The sequence below is a fragment of the Anomaloglossus baeobatrachus genome, chromosome 3 (genome assembly GCF_048569485.1).
Source record: "Anomaloglossus baeobatrachus isolate aAnoBae1 chromosome 3, aAnoBae1.hap1, whole genome shotgun sequence".
NCBI classification, from domain to species: domain Eukaryota; kingdom Metazoa; phylum Chordata; class Amphibia; order Anura; family Aromobatidae; genus Anomaloglossus; species Anomaloglossus baeobatrachus.
The window spans coordinates 152,746,251-152,765,503 of record NC_134355.1 but is presented as its reverse complement, the minus strand read 5'-3'; the positions used below and the strand labels follow the sequence as shown (position 1 = coordinate 152,765,503).

General features: G+C 42.8%; 1 protein-coding gene across 6 annotated transcripts in view; it reads left to right on the top strand.

The window, feature by feature from the left end:
• The window catches only part of PLEKHG1 (pleckstrin homology and RhoGEF domain containing G1), a 356,257-nt gene that overhangs the window by 237,339 nt on the left and 99,665 nt on the right, over nt 1–19,253 (top strand). The gene's annotated exons all lie outside the window — the stretch shown is intronic.

Genomic DNA, 19,253 nt, shown 5'->3' with positions numbered 1-19,253 from the left:
CTCCACAAAGATCACTCATGTAGACCAAGGCCTATCTTTTCAAAATGTTGAATAAACAACTACAGCAGTGATTTTTTTTTTTTTTTTTTCTTCTAATTGTACAGATTCAGTAATGGTTATCCACATAAAAGGTTGTATTAAACATGGACTGCTTGTCACTTCTATTAGTTCCATATAAAGCCTTGCCTGCTCAGTTTATTGACCTGACGTGATAAACCTTCAAAACAGGTCATCACCACGTGTTATATTGGGGTATCAATAAATGAAGTAGATTTGGGAATTTAGATCAAAGGAAAGTGTGTTTTTGTTTTTGTTTTTTTTTCAGTGAACATCTGCTTTTAATATACATTTAACAAGCTTTGTGAGCTAATTCTTTTAACAGATAGGTTTTAAACCTTCAATTTTAAAAAGTCATCTGTTATATATCCGAATAGTCAGATAATTGAAGGCCAGCTGCCCCCTACTTGTTTATGTGGCTATACCTCTGGTCAGTTTTGTTTTGTTTTTTTTATGACCTATTCAATCCATAAGTCCTTTTCTAACATGTCTCCTCTTAAAGGGAATCTGTGGCACGCAAATTCCAAGTTATTCTACTTAAAAAGTTACATAGGGGACTTGGCCCCCCCCTACCCCAATGTGTGTGTTATGTATGTATGTATGTATGTATATATATATATATATATATATATATATATATATATATAATATGCAGTATATATTTTATTTCTGTAGTTAGGGTACTTTCACACTTGCGTTGAACGGTATCCGTTGCATTGCGTTGTGTAACGGATGCAACGGATGTGTTGCATATAGTGGCACAACGGATGCAACGGATGCTGCAAAACAACGCAATTCGTTTTGATTTTTTTTTTTTTTTACAGTTTTACCAGCAGCAGACTATTGTAAACGATCAGCTGATCGCTCCCAGTAGCCGGCCGCCGGGTGATCAGCTGATCGCTCCCTGCAGCCGGCCGCCGGGTGATCAGCTGATCGCTCCCTGCAGCCGGCCGCCGGGTGATCAGCTGAGCGCTGTCACTTGCCGGCGCCCGGGCATGCCGGCGGGTGGGCGCTCAGCTGAGCGCTGTCACTTGCCGGCGGCCGGGCATGCCGGCGGCCGGGCATGCCAGCGGGCGGGCGCTCAGCTGAGCGCTGTCACTTGCCAGCGGCCGGGCATGCCGGCGGCTGGGCATGCCAGCGGGCGGGCGCTCAGCTGAGCGCTGTCACTTGCCGGCGCCCGGGCATGCCGGCGGGCGCTCAGGTGAGCGCTGTCACTTGCCGGCGGCCGGGCATGCCGGTGGCTGGTCTCTCCGCTGAGCACTGTCGCTTGCCGACGGCTGGGCGCTCAGCTTAACGTTCGGCCACCGCGAGCCAAAATAAAGTTTGATTTAAAAAAAAAAAAGAGCATGCGCAGTGGAATCCAGAGATTCCGCTGCTCAAAATAACGTTACATGCTGCGTTCCTCCCGCTGGGCGGAAGCAACGGAGTGTCGCCCAGCGGAAGCAACGCAGGTCCTTTTGGTACAATCCGTCACCCATACAAGTCTATGGGAAACAGCGAAATCCGTTAACGGATTCCGCTGTTTTCCAAAAGGGCGGATTGTAACGGAAGGAGATAAACGCAAGTGTGAAAGTACCCTTAGTTTTATAACTCATATTCAGTATGCAAATGACGTGGTTTTGTTACATCCTTGGAATGGCCAAGGACTTGGTGCACCTTTTACGTCCCCTCAATTTGCAAACTAAGCAGTTCCCCTAACTCTGATTGACAGTGCACACTTTGCCAGAGCAAGTGCTGCCTCCCTAACCATAGCACTGAGCAGGCACATTGTGAAAGCGCTATCCTCGCAGGCGCAGTCTGGGAGCAGGCCATCTTTTAATCATTGCCTCCTGTCAGTGTTTAAACTAGTACACCCAAAAGTGTAGTGAGTGGCTTCACAGAGTAAGAACGGGTGCAGAATATCAGTTATGTGCTCATTGCATCACTTAACAGGTCAATGTGACCATGAGGAGCATGTGACTGATACTCTCCACCCTCTCTAACGGCTCATGCGCATGTAAATGCTGAAATTTTCTGCAGGGATTTGACAGCACATGTGCGCTTCAAATCGCTGCAGAAACACTGCATAATGGATGCAGTGTGTCAGCAAAATAAATGCCGATTTCATGTGCTATGGCTGCTGCTCCCTCCATAGACAGAGTGGGAGCAGCATCCATAGAGCACAAATTAATTGACATTTTGGTTTTTTTGAACGCACGGATTTGTGTCAAAATTTTGGCATCCAAATCGCTGCGCTCAAAAAAGTAACGTGCGCACGTATCATGCACAATCTACATAGATTGTGCTGGGGATGCAGGACGCATGCATTTACGCTGCAGTGCTAGACGCAGCATAAATGCATGCAATACGCACACGTGCGCACATGCCCTAAAGGTGCTCTCTACATTCTAAAAGTATCAATGTAGCGAATTTTGGTCACTGACAGGAGGGTGGCCTGCCGCCATACTGTGTACACGCTCTTGACCACATTTAGGGTTCAAAAGCGCTGGATCTAGCCAATAAGAGTCAGGGAAACTGCTCAAATTGAGGTGGGTGTGAAGGTGCACCAAACTCTTAGCCATGCCAAGGGTGCCCCAAAGACCCCTCATTTGCATATGGAATAAAACTAATTTTTAAAACAATTACAGCAATAATATGTATACTTCCATGATTTTTATAGGAGGGAAGTCCCCTATATAACGGTTTAATTTGAATTTCCGGCATACAGACTACTTTTGAATGCTTATTCCTATAGAGTTTGTCTCCTTTGCTAGAGAGACAATTTGAATAATTCCCAGAGGGGAATTGCAGCTATAAGTCGCCTTAACACTGACAGCCAGACTGGTTTGTCAGGTCTCCATAAGGAGAATAGTCTTCCCCCATGGTCCCCATGTAGCTTCTCATACAGCCAGATCAGATACCCACACTTTGCACTGACGAGGGGCAATCACCCCGAAACACCGTGTCTGCAAATTGGGATTCTGATCTGGCATATATCCTAGGTCATATGAAAAGGCTTGCTATAAGGCCAATATTGACTTTTAGGATTGCTGCTTCCAATAGGTGGCGCTAGAGTTTGTCTCCTTTCCTGGAGAGACAATTTGAATTATTCCTACACTAGTCATCTCTGAGACGGCAATATCTGCGTCCTCACACAAGCCACAGGTGGCTATCTAAACAGCCTAGCAGATGTAGTATGGTGTTCCCACATTCCCCATAATAGTGGATAGTAGTTACAGAAATGGTGTTGTCCAGCCTCCTTGGCTGTTTCTGCAGTCACAACATCCTTGATAACGCAGCACCCAGGGTGCGAATGTCTAATATTGTCATACAGGGTTTATGCACATGTTTTATATTTGCATTAGCTTTTATAAATTAGTTGTGCAGTATTCAATATACCGTATGTTACCAAACAAGATGGTCTGCAGTTAGGAAGTTATGGAGGTGCTAGGTGGGGATGGCTATAGAGTCCCGCAATGTGTCACTTACTGGGCTGCTTTCTGCAGTTTTGAAAAAAATCACTCTTTCTATCTGCTGCAGATCTTCCAGTTCTCTGCAGGCTGAGCTCTGTATTACTCCAGCTACACCACTTATTGGCAGCTTTCTGTGTACACTGCGTATAGGCAAAAAGCTGCCAATCCATGATGAGGGCAGGTTTATACAGGGATCATGATTAGGGAAAGCAGCAGTTTTATTGGTCCACTAGTCATCTCCTAGTTATAAAAGTTATTTTATTTTTTTTTTTTTATCAAAACTACAGCAAGCAGCCCAGTAATTGACACATTGCTGAAATCTGGCTCTTTCTCTACAATATACTGCTCTTAAGGGTGCTTTACACGCTGCGACATCGCTACCTTTTATATCGTGGGGGTCACGTCGTTAGTGACACACATCCGGCGCCGGTAGCGACATCGCAGCATGTGACGCCAAGGAGCGACTATCAACGATCGCAAAATCGTTCAAAAACGGTGATCGTTGACACGTCGCTCCTTTCCTTAATATCGCTGCTGCCGCAGGTACGATGTTGTTAGTCGTTCCTGCGGCATCACACATCACTGTGTGACTCCGCAGGATTGACGAACAAGTCCTTACCTGTGTCCACCGGCAATGCGGAAGGAAGGAGGTGGGTGGGATGTTGCGTCCCGCTCATCTCCGCCCCTCCGCTTCTATTGGCCAGCCGCTTAGTGACGCCGCAATGACGTCACTATGAACGCACCTCCCCCTTGAGGGAGGGATTGTTCGGCGGTCACAGCGACGTCGCTGACAAAGCATGTTCGTGTGATGCTGCCATAGTGATAATGTTTGCTACGGCAGCGAGCACCAAATGTCGCACGAACGACGGGGGCGGGTGCTATCGCGCTCGACATAGCTAGCTATCGCTAGCGATGTCGGAGTGTGTAAAGCACTCTTTAGATTGTCAGGTTTTATCAAACCTGATAACACTTTATTTTTAAAGTGAACCACTTGGGGCAATTTTTATTACTGTAACTGGTGGTATGAATATATATGTCTTTGTACAGTGCATGAAAACACCCAGGAGCGGGCACATGCATAAGAGATCCTCAATGCAAGAACACAACAGGCCCTTTTGTACTCCAGTTGCTTATTAATGAACAATTCCACCGGCTTTGCATTAGAAAGTCGGCCTCCTTACCCGTTATGCCCCTATGAGGCCTCAATAATGATCGGTCCAGACCTGAAAATGCCCATAATGCATTTCCAGACTATTTTGTTTTGTGGTTTCAGAGCTTTGTTTCCGTCTTCAGAGCTTTGTTTCCGTCTTCAGAGCTTTGTTTCCGTCTTCAGAGCTTTGTTTCCGTCTTCAGAGCTTTGTTTCCGTCTTCAGAGCTTTGTTTCCGTCTTCAGAGCTTTGTTTCCGTCTTCAGAGCTTTGTTTCCGTCTTCAGAGCTTTGTTTCCGTCTTCAGAGCTTTATTTCCGTCTTCAGAGCTTTGTTTCTCAATGATGGCACACTGAACTACTACAAAGTATCAGTTTTATTGTTATACTACAAACTATAAAGCTATTCCATTTGTTTCAGTAGTAAAATCTTGTCTGTTCCTTTTAGGCACTAAACTTTATTAGTGACGATATTTATCCACTATTCTACGTTTTAGCTACTTGGGGTATTCCGATCATCATGGTTTTACATAAGTCTGTGATCAATCATGTTGTACAGTTCTGAAAATACAGAAATCTATGAATAAATTTGTCACGGAGTCCAATATCTAAAATGTAATTATCAATTCAATGTGTTTTAAATTGTACAATAGGAACTTGATGAAGCAGGTACCTATGATTGTAAATGTTAATGGAAACTAATCATTCATTAGAGATCAGACTGCAAACAAATCTTCTTACAACTTGTGCCTTCACACTTTAGCGATGCAGCAGCGATCCGACCAGCGATCTGACCTGGTCAAGATCGCTGCTGCATCGCTACATGGTCGCTGGTGAGCTGTCAAACAGGCAGATCTCACCAGCGACCAGTGACCAGCCCCCAGCCAGCAGCGATGTGCAAGCGATGCTGCGCTTGCACGGAGCCGTTGTCTGGAAGCTGCGGACACTGGTAACTAAGGTAAACATCGGGTATAGTTACCCGATGTTTACATTAGTTACCAGCGCACACCGCTTAGCTTTGCTCTCCTAGCTACAGTACACATCGGGTTAATTAACCCGATGTGTAATGCAGCTACATGTGCAGAGAGCAGGGAGCCGCGCACACTGTTTAGCGCTGGCTCCTTGCTCTCCTAGCTACAGTACACATCGGGTTAATTAACCTGATGTGTAATGCAGCTACATGTGCAGAGAGCCGGAGCCGGCAGCACAGGCAGCGTGAGAGCTGCGGAGGCTGGTAACTAAGGTAAATATCGGGTAACCACCTTGGTTACCCGATGTTTATCTTGGATACAGCTTACCGCAGCTCCCAGATGCCGGCTCCTGCTCCCTGCTCGCTTCATTTGTTGCTCTCTCGCTGTCACACACAGCGATCTGTGTGTCACAGTGGGAGAGTGCCTTTGAAGAAAACGAACCAGGGCTGTGTGTAACGAGCAGCAATCTCGCAGCAGGGGCCAGATCGCTGCTCAGTGTCACACACAGCGAGATCGCTAATGAGGTCACTGCTGCGTCACAAAAAGCGTACCTCAGCAGCGATCTCGGCAGCGAGCTCGCTGTGTGTGAAGCACCCCTTAGGAAGCTTTATAGGTGCATGTGGAGATACTGAGAACTTGCATTCCATAGACATCATCGGTCAGGATATGCTGTCAAGAAGAACGGCACTGTCCCCAGTTGTTGTTTTATATGGGCTTTTGACAGATCTATAAGACCGGTCTCCTTAAAAGCCTTACCAGATACTTGACTTTAAAGTGTTCTTGATCTGCCTACTACTTGATAAGTTGGGCCTTGTTTTAGGGTATTTTTCTGGAGACAAATTGACAGATCTAGAGTAACCTGTAGAAGGCAATGGTGACCTATTGACAGTTGAATATGTGGACGTCTAAATCTGATAATCCATGAAAATACATAATGCCTATCAACAATTGTGTTTTATTCCTAGGCTTCTTATGGGCTGGCCACCCCTCCTAACATTTCTCAGTAATGGTAGTGTCTAGAGAGAGGAGTCCAGGTAGTCACTACACATGGGGAAAACAATGGCATCATACAGGTTCATTGTCTGCTTTAAGATATAACCACTTGGCAATTATGTAGTTAAAGCGTCTTAAAATTACCAATATCTCTCCTCTGTTGCTGTTCTATAGTGTTAATTGGGCTCTAACTCATTCATGTGCCAAGGCTTGAGAATGTGTCTTTTTGTTAGACAATGTTTATTGACTCCCTCTTGACCCTTTCTATCAACTTTGCCACATTAGGTGTCAGTGAAAATTATGCCCGTTTTAAGGTCCTTCAGTGGACGTACTTTGTTCTTTTGCTGTATATTGAACTTTAACCTCTTACAAATGGCCTTGTTTATCTGCTCAGGCTTTCTATAGATGTCACACATCAGATGTCACATTTTCATCTGCCTTAATGTCTGTAGGCTTTCCAAGCCTTTGGTACTATATTATAAGCTATGCTCTCTATAGTTTGGAATATATCAATATTGTTGACAATATTACACTAATGGTACAATGACTTTTGGTGCATTTACACTGTGAGAATTCCTAGGAATGCTTATTCCCGGTAACCTTACAATTAGAGATGAGTGGATGACTTTGTGTAACCCTGGTCCACAGTCAATGTCAGTGCTCTCTGGACATGGACAAGAGCTGTATTAATATTACTCTCTAGGATTCCCGGCTGTGCTTATAATCAGTCAGTCTGTCAAGATGACGCATGTGTGCCGCACAGAAGACTTCATGCCAGGCCGGTGAATCAAACACTACCCAAAGAAACCCAAAACCTCAAGAAATTGGTGCAGCTACTGTCTGTAGCAAGCAAATACTGAGCTGGACCGTTGACATGTAGCTGATTGGTGGTTGTTTAATGCCACAATTCAGCTAATTTAAAAGAACCCTAATAAGTAGAGATGGGCGAGTACAAAAATTCTCGGGTGCTCATTCTAGAGTCGGGCAGGTCAGATGCTCTTAAAGGGCTCAACTCCAGTAACGAGTATAATGGAAGTGAATGATTGGCTAGTTCAGCTCTCTGCGCCCAGATACAGCCAGCCACATACAGAGCATTTCCGGGGAGGAAGGGTGCAGGTTTTTTTTTTTCTTTTTTTTTTTTTTTGTGTTTCTTGATACATTGCCCTCCTATCTACATATGTTCTCTATATCCCCCGGGATACACTGTACATGGCTCGCACCCCATTCATTCAGTGAAGGGAGCCGACTCTTTGTGCTCTTGTTTCACGAGCGACACATCTGAGCACCCGTGACACTCGGCCGAGCACCGCGAGTACCGTGATGCCCGATTGCTCGTCACTGTTCGGTACTCAATCTTTCTCATCACTACTAATAACCTATTGATTATAGGCTTTAGTGGATCAGATAATTCTATCTAGAGGGAGGCCATTTAGATAAGTGTTGGCTGAACTCAGCTCTTTCTGATATGTATTATTAATAGGTAGATTTGGGAAGATACTATATACTGATACGTTTTTGCAGCTCCCACATCATAATCTCAGGCCATTAAACAGCAGATGATATTATAGTGGGTTTTTGATTGCCACATATATCTTTCAGAGATATCAATCTTTGTCATACTTGCAAAATAATTTGCTTACCACTGGCTCGTAAGTGCACAACCCAAAGCAATTCAGAGTTCATTAAGCTAACCTATTTGTTTGTATGTGGGAGTTTACAGCAAGTATTTCATCTCACTGCCAATGGAGGGGACGGAGTATAAACTTCATAGCTGCAAGAGACAATTTTCTACAAAATCAACAGGGGCTTCATAGACTTCAGAGCTGGAGAGGTTCAGTGGGAGGTGAACGAGTGCCAGTTGTTCAACGCTGTTAGATGAATACTTATCCCTATAAAGCCTTCGTGTCCAAATTGTTGTAACCAGATGTGGGCAGCAAGCAGACCGTTTTATGAGCTGTTCCTATGGCAAAAGGCAATTGTTTGTTTTTATTTGAGAGGTTATATTTGGAGACTTGAGGCTACAGAATTGGCATATGGTCATTACTAAATGCACACAGGGGTCTTCTAATATCATGACCCAGTTCTATTTCCACCATTGAAGGAATGGATGACCAACGGGTGATGTTAGTTAGTTTTAGTTGATCAGCGCTTTGTATTTTACATGTTTTGAAGTTGCATGTTTATACAAAAACGTCTGTAACAATCAAGTACTGCATTGCAGAGAAGGCTGCAGACCGGAGTGCGGGTAGCACATGACTCCGTCAAGGTGACCTTATTTAGGCAACAAAGACCAGTCATCTTTTTGTGTGATCCTGGAATGATTCATTTTATTCTCATCAGTGTTCATTACTAATGTCTTTCTGAATGTATATTACTAAAGTACTATACAAAACAGCACACGATATTAAGTATGGTAAATTAGAAGAATTTGGGTTATTATAACCTCACCAAAAAAAGGGACACTAGAGTAGGCACAAACCAGGCTGTGGTCTACCTATGGCCATCAGGGAGATCAAGAACATAAGTTGTCCCAACTAGCCTGTAGGTAATTTTACTAACTTGCTATTTAACCCTTTAAGGACCTGGGCATTTTTGTTTTAGGATCTCTCCTTTTTTTTTCCCTCTTCTACTTCCAAGTGCCATAATGTTTCTTGTTGGATGAGATGTGGCTTTGAATTTCAATAATTCTTTTCACCACAAAATGTCACCGCCACCGCAACACTACACGAGCCTGTAGTATCACCGACCATGCGCCACCACTGCCGCCCTTGTATTCCATATGCAGTTTTGGGGGAAAAGTGCATCTTACAAACAGGAAAATATGGTATATAGTATGGGAGGAATAGAACTAGGTGATAGCACTGGGGAAAAGGTCTTGGGCATAATAATAGATCCCAGATTCAACATGAGCCAACAGTGTGGAGCTGCAGCTAAAAAGGCAAACAAAATTCTGGGTTGTATCAAGACAAGTATTGAATCTAGATCAAGAGAGGTAATTATTCCCCTATACTCTGCCCTGGTCAGACGACACCAGGAATACTGTGTACAGTTTTGGGCCCTCCAATTCAAGAAAGACATCGATACATTGGAGAAAGTCTAGAGAAGAGCAACCAAAATGGTAGAACGTCGGCAAACCGTGTCATATGAAGACCAGCTAAAATAACTAGGAATGTTTAGTTTGCAAAAGAGAAGGCTGAGAGGAGACTTAAGAGCGGTCTACAAATATCTGAAAGGTAGTCACAGTGCAGAGGGAACTACCCTATTCTCATTAGCACAAGGAAGTACAAGAAGCCATGGGATGAAAATTAAAGGAAGGAGATTCAGATTAGGCATTAGGAAAAAGGAAAAAAAATTCTGACAGTGAAGGCAGTCAGGGAGTGGAACGTGCTAACACGGGAGATGGTGAGCTCTTCATCAATGGAAATCTTTAAGAGGAAACTAGATAAACATATAGCTGGGATGATTTAGGAAATCCTGCACTTGCAGGGGGTTGAATCCAATGGCCCATGAGGTCTCTTCTAACTCTACCATTCTAGGAATCTCCTAGGTGGTTTAATTATTGAGATGCCAAATTTTTAAGTTTTTCTGCTTTATATTTTAGTAATTAAAAAAACTTACTTCCACTCATGGGTTTCTTTGGATGAGGGCTTAGTTGTTTGTGTGCTGAGCTGTACGATAGATTAGACTTAGGACAAAATATAGATATTTTGTTAGTAACAGGAAGAGTGTTGTGCAGGTGCCAGCAGGCACAGAAAGCCCTGCACATGAGGTAAGAGACATGGCATTATACAACAATTCTAAGTGAAGGTATGTGCTAATACTTATTACACCTACTACATATTGGGATAGAACCTTGGAGATGGAAATACCCCTTTAGGCTTCTTTCACACGTCCGTGAAAAACCACACACATTTTGCATGGACGTGAAAAAGGTGCATATGGCCCTCCCATGTGCTGTGATTTTGGCACATGAGTGTTCTCCGTGTGCTATCCGTGATGATACACGGAGAACAAGAACTTTCTGCTCACCTGTCCCTGGTGCTGCTGTCCATGATGCTGATGATGCTGCGGTCTCCGGCCATGCTGACTTCCGGCGGCTGCTGCTTCTGGTCCTCGGTGCAGTTAATATGCGATGAGCATAATGAGTGGGGGTCGGAAGCAAGTGACAGCAGCGGCAGAGACAGCAGCGCTGGAGAAGTTAAGTGTAGAAATTAATTTGACTTCACAGAAACGTAGTTTTCTCCAGTACGTCTCACCCTGATTTCCACGGATCACATCCGTGAAGTTCGTGTGACACCCGTGCTTCCGGAGAAAAATTGACATGTCTACGTGTGGCACACACTGACATACATATGCTCCACATGGACACACTGTCCATGTGAAAACACACACATGTGCGCAGACCCATTGATTTCAATGGGTCTATGTGTGCCCGTGTCTCCGGTATGTGTGAAAATGGATGTCACACATACCGGAGACATGGATGTTTGAAGGGGACCTAAACTGTAGTCTTCCTGTGTAAGCAAGCCATAAAGTGACCCCCAATCGTTAAATATCTAGGGCCATCGGTCAGTCCATGTAAACTGGTAACGAGTTCAAATATAGGGTTAACAATAAAAATGAAATACTGTAATGTAATAGTTGCTGTTTAGAAGCCGGTGCATTGCAGATACAGAGCGGTATTGTTAATAATGACCATTGCTCATAGCCCAGGTGTAGTAGACATTCCTATCGTCTGAAAGCTTCTTATCACTTACTGTAAAATGAAGCTTAAATTGCCTAAGATTTTGGAGCGCAGCCTTCTGCAGGAAAGAATTTGGAAGGGTGGTGCTCAGTGAAGTGTATTATTTAAGGCTACCCACAGTGATGTCTATTGTTCTGCGCTGAATTGAATGATGTCATGTTTCATTTAAGGCTCTTATCCTTGCTGAAGTCTGAAGTTCCTCACATTAAGGGGAGGGGGTGAAGTAGTATTAAAAGATGTGGAAAGCCGGTGTGCGAATCCGGTTTCTTCTAAAGCTATTGTGCTTCCATCCTCCCTAGTAAAAGCTGACTCATGCTATATTCTATCCCAATCTTGAACAGGTTGCGCTCACTAAGGACTCTCGATTCACCAGAGAGCCAAGTGAGGTAATTCTGGCACAGATGAAGACTAGGGTTGATTTGCCGTTAGCGCTTGCTGTAGGCTGCTAGATTACAGCCGCTATGCTAAGAGAAGCTTTATGATGTGGGCTGCGATTTATTCCTTCACTGTACAAGGACATTCCTCTGTGGTGAGATACATCCAACCCTCTCCCTCTTCTACGTACATCGCTGTTTGGCCATGTGTAAATCTTTCATAGCAAACAGAAAGTCTTTCTCTAGTTGACATTAACGCTTCCTTTTTTTTCTTCTAATAAGTCTAATGGAATTTAATTATTACAAATAATAGTTTTATTTTTCAGCTTAAGAATTGGTTTGGATTTATTAACCAAAAATGCAAATAAAAAATATCATGAGAAATGGTTGGGTGAGGTTTTTTCTTTTATGTGCTTATAACTCACAATTCTTTGCAACGATAGTCTTCATAATTAAAGTATTGTTTTCTTTTTATATGACTTGTGATGAGCGAATAGTAAATATTCGGGTTATTCGTACCGAATACCTAGTACTATTCCAGTATTTTCACGAATAACAAACCTAATGCAAGTCAATGGGAAACCCAGGCATTTTTATAAGAAATCTTCAAGAAAATTACTCTGGTTCCACATTGATTTGCACTAGGTTCATTATTCATGATGAATACTGGAATAGTACTAGGTATTCGGCACAAATAATCTAAACACGAATATTTAGTATTCGCTCATCACGTTCTATGACCCAACTATTTAAATAGGGCAACTCAAAACCTACAGCATTTGAATTACTAAGATTATAGACCGACATTGGACCAGACTCTACCCATTGGGGCTTCTATGGCTAACACTCTGTCCATTTGTAGCTTGAATGTTATTGTTGGCACTCAATTGTTCATGATGAAGAGCCCTACAAAGGTTTGTCTTCAGGCCTTGAACACTATAAATCCAGCAGCTCAGGATATAAGTGGATGATGTGACCCCATTGTGGTCATAGAGAATATTCCATTTGTTAAAATAACAAGCTTTGCCCTGTGCTGCCCACGTTTTGTGTCCTGATGTTGGACTTCACTCTGATGGTGCCGGTCTTTCTCAGAGTACAGCAGTATGCAGTACACTTGACAACTCTTCTTCATTTCTCAGGTGACTTCAGATGGGTTAGCCTGCTGTTTGGCTCCATTGGCACTTTTGTGGCTGCACCTCATTATTCTGTTGGAATCTAGTCCCACTAGATAATCCTATGGTAGACTAGTCCTACCCTGTATGTAGGTGATTGCTTATGTACATCATGCATACAGCTGAATTACTTTCTACTATGGGACACACTCTACTTCAATATTTACATCCAGGGTTGATCAAATAATCATTTCATAATCTATGAGTTACCTATTATGATGGTCTTCTATAGGAGTTTTTCTTTTTGGGCAGAAATAAAATCAGTGTTAAAACTGGTTCAGATGGCTGCATAACTCGGATGACAATCACATTGCATTGGCTGTGGCTCTCCCGAACCGAGAGTAACAGCTTCATGTATTTCTATGCAGCTCTTAAGCCCCCATCACACATAGCGAGATCGCTGAAACATCACAGGTTTTGTGATGTATCAGCGACCTCGCCAGCAATATCGCTGTGTGTGACAAGCAGCAGCGAGCGGGCCCCTGCTGAGAGGTCACTGATTGTAACAAAATGATCAGGACCATTTTTTACTCGTTGGTCTCCCGCTGTGCAGCACGGCGTGTTTGACAGCAGGAGACCAACGAGCGCCGGTTCTGAGTGTGCAGGGAGCCGTTGTTACACAGGTCGCTGATGGCTGGTCGCTGTGGAGATCTGCCTGATTAACAGCTCAACAGCGACCATGTAGTGACAGTCCAGCTATCCCTACCAGGTCGGATCACTGGTGGGATCGCTGGTACGTCGTTATGTGTAACGGGACCCTTAGGCTATGTGTCCACGGTAGAATGTTGCTGCGGATTTTTCTGCATGAAAATCCGCGGCTTTCCCGCAAAATCCGCACCTTTTCAAAGGTGCGGATTTACCGCGGATTTACCGCGGAATTGTCGCGGATTTCGGTGCAGATTTTTTTTTTCTTTTCCCAATTCTGAAGCCAAAATCCGGATCAAAATCCGCAACAATAATTGACATGTTGCAGATTTTTCCGGATCAAAATCTGCACCAAATCCGCCGCGGAAAAATCCGCAGCATGGGCACAGCATTTCCAAAAAGCCATAGAAATGGCTGGGAAGTGCCGCTGCTGCAGATTTTCGGGAAATCCGCGGCAAGATCCGCGCATTTTCCGCAGCGTGGGCACATAGCCTTACTCTCGGGTCAGGAGAGCCATCAAACATTTTGATGCGACTGTCGTCCATGTTATACGGTCATCTGACCATAGCCTTTTGGTGGTACAATGTTGACACAATGGCTCCTTTTCATTATTGCCTTTGTGTTTTTGTCCAATTTATTTTGTGTTTGACTGTTTTGGAGTTTTGTTTTTTTGGTTTTTTTTTTCCCATTTTCTTTTGTGGAGGGGATTTTAGCAACTTAGCAATGTTTCCAACTGATTCAATTGTGACTTTTAAAAAAAAAAATTGCAAAATTTGGCTCAAGGCTAACCCGGTTCTCCCCTGGAGTGATATATTGCACTGGCACTATAAAGTGACATGGTTTGAAAAAATTTCGACTTTTATGCAAAAAGTGCCAAGGGAAAAAAGACCATATTTTACTTTGCGCCAAATTCATGAACCATGTATGCGATAATGATTACTGGGACACAAAAAACATCAGCGAATACGAAAAGACAGAAAAAAAAAGTGGTTTAAAAAAAAAATGCAAATTATGATCAGGGCCTGTAATACACGAGGGCCTTTTATTAAAAAAGAAAAAAAAAAAAAAAAAAAAAAAAAAGCTGCATAGAATGTGTGCAAACAAGTATAATGGAAACTAAATTTAATAATGTCCTTCTACAGTGAAGAATAATGCCAGCAAGAATACATTAGTTTTTGAAAGAGATTGTCGCAATGCTTGATCTTTGGACAATGTCAGTCATGACAGTTGCATTGATTTACACCTATTGTAGTGAAGAATAGATAAATAACTAAATAATGTACAATTCTATACACCATTGAATCATTTTATACTTATAAATACAGTACAAGACCCATCTGAATTTTCCCGAGCAGAAAAGTCAAAAGAATACTTTCCGCTTCATCTGAAGCTCTAATCCTATTTTCCACTGTCCAGAAATAAAAGACGGGGAATCCCATTACCGTGTTCCACAGAAAGCCGCATAATGCATTTTTCTTAATACCTTGGCTCTGTCTGGTTGTTCACATTTTTGCCTTTCTCCTGGTCTTGCCTGACTTAGAAAATATGAACAAGTTCACCTGTTGTTTTTGTTTATGGCATGACTCAAGGTGCAGAATAAATTATTCATTTATGACTGCACCCCGAAAGGATACATTTGTTTAATTGTGGCATCGGTCGTTTCTGCTAAGCTACACTGTGTGCAGAATTATTAGGCAAATGAGTATTTTGATCACATGATACTTTTTATACATGTTGTCCTACTCCAAGCTGTATAGGCTTGAGAGCCAACTACCAATTAAGTAAATCAGGTGATGTGCATCTCTGTAATGAGGAGGGGTGTGGTGTAATGACATCAACACCCGATATAAGGTGTGCTTAATTATGAGGCAACTTCCTTCCCTTTGGCAAAATGGGTCAGAAGAGAGATTTGACGGGCTCTGAAAAGTCCAAAATTGTGAGATGTCTTGCAGAGGGATGCAGCAGTCTTGAATTTGCCAAACTTTTGAAGCATGATCAATGAACAATCAAGGGTTTCAAGGCAAATGGCCAACAGGGTCGCAAAAAGCGTGTTGAGCAAAAAAGGCACAAAATAACTGCCCATGAATTGAGGAAAATCAAGCGTGAAGCTGCCAAGATGCCATTTGCCACCAGTTTGGCCATATTTAAGAGCTCCAACATTACTGGAGTATCAAAAAGCACAAGGTGTGCCATACTCGGGGACATGGCCAAGGTAAGGAAGGCTGAAAAACCACCGCCTTTGAACAAGAAACATAAGATAAAATGTCGAGACTGGGCCAAGAAATATCTTAAGACTGATTTTTCAAAGGTTTTATGGACTGATGAAATGAGTGTGACTCTTGATGGGCCAGATACTGGATCAGTATAGGGCAGAGAGCTTCACTCCGGCGCAGATGCCAGCAAGGTGAAGGTGGGGTAGTGGTATGGGCTGGTATCATCAAAGATGAACTTGTGGGACCTTTTCGGGTTTAGGATGGAGTGAAGCTCAACTCCCAGACCTACTGCCAGTTTCTGGAAGACAACTTCTTCAAGCAGTGGTACAGGAAGAAGTCGGTATAGTTCAAGAAAAACATGATTTTCATTCAGGACAATGCTCCATCACATGCATCCAACTACTCCACAGCGTGGCTGGCCAGTAAAGGTCTAAAAGATGAAAAAATAATGACATGGCCTCCTTGTTCTCCTGACCTGAACCCCATAGAGAACCTGTGGTCCCTCATAAAATGTAAGAGCTACAAGGAGGGAAAACTGTACACCTCTCGGAACAGTGTCTGGGAGGCTGTGTTGGCTGCTGCACGCTATGTTGATCGTAAACCGATCAAGCAACTGACAGAATCTATGGTTGGTAGGCTGTTGAGTGTCATCATAAAGAAAGGTGGCTATATTGATCACTAATTTTTCTGGGTTTTGTTTCTGCATGTCAGAAATGTTTATTTCTAAATTTTGTGCAGCTATGTTGGTTTACCTGGTGAAAATAAACAAGTGAGATGGGACTATATTTGTTTTTTTTTAAGTTGCCTAATAATTCTGCTCAGTAATTGTTACTTGCACAAACAGAAGTCCTCCTAAGATAGCCAAATCTAAAAAAAAACAACCACTCAAACTTCCAAAAATATTAAGCTTTGATATTTGAGTCTTTTGGGTTGATTAATAATAAAAAAAAAATCATCTTAAATACAATTTGCCTAATAATTCTGCACACAGTGTATATATTCTTGTAAAGGGTGTAGCCTGCTAAGGGTGGGAAGTGTAACTAAATTCATGGAAGAATGAAACAATAATGAGACTTATTTTAGAGACACATGACATTTCCTTAGGAATGTGACTAAGTTCATTACTCCATTGTTTACCCCAAACTAACAGATGTCTTGCTATATTGACATACAAAATGTATGTGCCGTGAAAGCAAAATGGAGATAGGCGTTCTGGTAATACAGTTATGAAAAGTAGAACAAGAAAGAGGTTATATTACGATTTACCAAACTAGAGATGATCAGTAAGGTGAGCACATACTCTGCATACAGCAATATCAATCCGTTGGATAAGACCCTATTTGCGTAGTTCATTCTTTGTCATGAAATGCACTCAGAGTTCAAATCAAATCAACATTCAAAACTCATTCAGCAAAACCTCGAATGTAACACATGTCGGTCGCTTGTCTTGTTTTGCTGCAGATTTGCACTGCAGCAAAATGGTGACGAAATATGTCACTTGTGACTCAATTCTTCTAAGCTTTATTTTATATTCCATTGGAAGGAGAATATTGAAATGTAGCCTTGGTGTAAGTGAAGGCCTGTTTCCAATTATTGGAGTAACTGATTAGTGTAAATGTAAAAAGCGATCGACCAAAGTATTGGGCATTCATTTATAAAAAAGATCAGCTTTAATTTTTCGAATTTGTTGCTCCAAGTGCACAAAGCTTTACTATACTAATAACAAATCTTGTAAGCTGTAAAGTGGAGCTGTCACAAGGTCAAAATTGGCAAGTTATTGCTCTTATGTTATTCCTGCTGCTGCTCTGTATATTCAGCTTCTCTTCCATTTTAAAATCTGCTATACTGTTCCAGAGAGGGTGCTTTTCATTTGGTGCTATTTTTAATGGGCCTTACCATGGAGGCATTGCTCATAGGATTCTCTGAGGTGTCTTTAGGCTGCTCTCCGTTATTACCCCGTGAACCACACCCCATAGAATCCTTGCGAGCCGCGCCCCAGAAAGTCCTTGCGAGCCGCGCCCCAGAAAGTCTTTGCGAGCCGCGCCCCAGAAAGTCCTTGCGAGCCGCGCCCCAGAAAGTCCTTGCGAGCCGCGCCCCAGAAAGTCCTTGCGAGCCGCGCCCCAGAAAGTCCTTGCGAGCCGCGCCCCAGAAAGTCCTTGCGAGCCGCGCCCCAGAAAGTCCTTGCGAGCCGCGCCCCAGAAAGTCCTTGCGAGCCGCGCCCCAGAGAATCCTTGCGAGTTACACCCCAGGGATTCCTTGCGAGCCATGCTCCAGGGAATCCTTGCGAGCCACTCCCCAGAGAATCCTTGCGAGCCACGCCCCAGAGAATCCTTGCGAACCATGCCCCTCTGTAGTGACCATACAAGATGGCACTAAATAAAAAGTCCCATATCTCTGAAACGATATGTCAGATTTAAAGAAAAAGTAGAATACCTAGTCAAGTAATGAGGATAAAATAAGAGCAAAAACTAACCACTTTTGACCTGGTGACAGGTTCTTTTTAAATCCTATAAATTACATCTCAACCCCATTAATACATAGGACAACTGGTTTTCTCAAACAAAGCTACAGGCATTTTAAGTATGGTTTTTCTTTAACAAATGGTCATGACATGACCCCATGAAAACAATTGCCATGGGGTAGCATGTAATGAACAAACAATGTCAGCTGTAGTGTTGCTGGTAGGTGGCCTCAGGCTGTTGAATTCATGTAGCAATTTTTAGTTGAGTTTCGAAAGTACAATCTCCTTCTGTGCTATAAATGTAGACCTAGAAGGAGTATAATGCTCATCTTTGTGCTCTGCCGTTGCTGGAGTGGGAGCAGTCAGCCACAAGGATACTGAGTGCTGCTTAAATAGCAATTATGTCATTTTACTGTCCACTCACTTTAATCAATGTCTGGTAACAAATATTTGTCCTCCATGTAGCCGTATAGTTAATGCTATCTTATTGCAACTCTACTGATGGTTCCCAGTGTCTGTTTAGGTAAAATTTAATGTGTCACTTATTGGTGTGTGTACAGAATGTAGGCTCTTATCAATGGCCAGATAAAACACATGGATTTTGTTTTACTTGACTAAATAAGCTAATTTTCCTTGTTTAAACAGAGATTACATTGTGTATTGTTAGGTCCTTTAAACCAAATATAGATCAAGTCAATGGTGTTCACATGATCAGTACAGAGAATGAGACTAATACATTTTGTATTATCGTATTGAGGATACCTTCTTATGTTCCCCTTCTAAATTGGAGTTAATACACACCCTAGCTTATAAACTTTTTGTTTATCAGGATAGTACATGTCATCTCTCCAGGGGTAATTGTTAAGCCTCAAGCTGTATTTCAAAGTGCAGAGCAGCATATGATCACTTGGAGATACTGTGATGTAATATATTTGAAAAGGGGTGCGTAGGGTTAAAAAAAAAAAATTAGGGCGCTCTAGTGTGGAACCCCAGGGGCTGATACAGACCTGAAGTGGGCCCCTGTGC